Source organism: Penaeus monodon, chromosome 32, assembly GCF_015228065.2.
Source record: "Penaeus monodon isolate SGIC_2016 chromosome 32, NSTDA_Pmon_1, whole genome shotgun sequence".
Classification (NCBI taxonomy): domain Eukaryota; kingdom Metazoa; phylum Arthropoda; class Malacostraca; order Decapoda; family Penaeidae; genus Penaeus; species Penaeus monodon.
This window is the reverse complement of record NC_051417.1, coordinates 37,676,033-37,677,699: the sequence shown is the minus strand read 5'-3', so window position 1 is coordinate 37,677,699 and position 1,667 is coordinate 37,676,033. Positions and strand designations below refer to the sequence as shown.

Sequence of the window (1,667 nt, the reverse complement as noted above, 5' to 3'; positions counted from 1 at the left end):
ATGTCTGTGAAGGCTTACGTTCAGAGAACGAGCCGGGTTTGCCCCCCGAGATCGTAAAAGTATCGGTCCCCCTTTTCTTCAATCTGGCGAACTGGTCACCACCCGCACAGGAAGGTCCAGCCAAGGATGCCGCCTGAACCAGGCCGCTCGGATATGCCACCCACAAAGAAGTCGTGTCATCTACATGTTGGTAAACACGACGAAGGTTCGGGCACAATCTGCATTGTTGAAAGGAAAAATGATGAACTGAAAAGAATTATGTACTTAAAAATAACTGTCACATTTGATACAACCATTTCATATTTCTTATGACTGGACCATTCACACAGAAGGAAGCTACTAAACCCCCCCAGGGATCTGGTCCGTAAAGGTCATCGAATGATTTTGCTCGCCTGAGGGCCCCAGATCTGTCGCATGTCATTGTACTAGCAAAGGCATGGTCACGGCCGCGATGGATGTTTAGACTCATCGATCCTCCCGAAGTTTACTCTAGGTGTCTGCGAGTGTTGCAAAAATTATCAACTATCAATGTATTTGAGAAAGAAAATGTGGTAATCATCTTCACTGCACGCATATGGAGTGGGAAATTTATAATCCTTTAAAACTACATATATCCCACATTTGCTATTTACCGCTTGGGCACAGACATCTTTATTTTCTATATCCAAGTTTTTACACATTAACTCATAAAAACCCTTTGGAACAGATGGTTTGAAAAATCTTGTGTAATAAAACTGTCGATTTCTGGATTGGTAGTTTCAAGAAGCTTCGTGTAATGGCGCCCCAGCATACCTGGTTGCTGAATGAAATGGGAGCCCGGGAAGGGGTCGCGGAGCTGGATGGTACTCACACTTCCGTCAGGGCCAAAGATCCTTGGGATTGAAAGGCAGGGAATGCGGTTAGTTTCAACAGGCAAAACTCATTTAAATGTTAAAAAAAAAAAAAATTGACAATTGATACATGAGTTTAATGGTTTAATTTTATTAAGATAAACAGGAAAACTGAAGCACATCCCATCAGAAAATAATAATCTTCTATTCCTCACCTAAGGTTTCCATTTACCAAGGTGTGGCCAAACCGAAGGCGGAGGTGGCAAATTCGTTGTTCAGGGTTGGGATTGAAGTTGGGATTATAGTCAAACCCTGTAACCGTTTTGTTCGTACTTTTATGCCAAATGACTCCATGAAAGCTGGACCTGTAAAAGGCATGGTAAAAAGCACTTTCGGTTTTCAGTTTTATCTTTTCATAGTGTTTGCTTTAGTATTATTTCAATCATAAAACTGAATTTACATTGGGAGTAATATCATGTAATAGATTCTGCAAATTAGCCTCTAAAAGCGCCAAAAATGATTTGTATGTATTTCCGGATACGGAAAAAAAATACAAAATATCTCACCGACGATAATGGGTAACCATTCGTTTTTTATGTGATATGCTGCATCCCCGGCCACCACAAATCTTCTAGCCTCTTGGAACACCGTTTTCATCGTTTTCCCCGACGGTTTTAGAGCCTTTAGTTGGCGAGCAACGCGATTGTGTTCACGCATCCGATAGTAAAGAATAGCAGTCAAGCCAGGGTTTCTCATTCACACGACTGTCCCCCTGAAATATCCACAAATCTCATTAGGAACTTCAATTTGATAGCCTGCATGCAAGTAGTAGTATAG

The 1,667-nt window shown here is 41.6% G+C and overlaps 1 pseudogene; it reads right to left on the bottom strand.

Moving 5' to 3' along the window:
* Nucleotides 1-1,667, bottom strand: part of LOC119593661 — a 2,726-nt pseudogene that overhangs the window by 645 nt on the left and 414 nt on the right.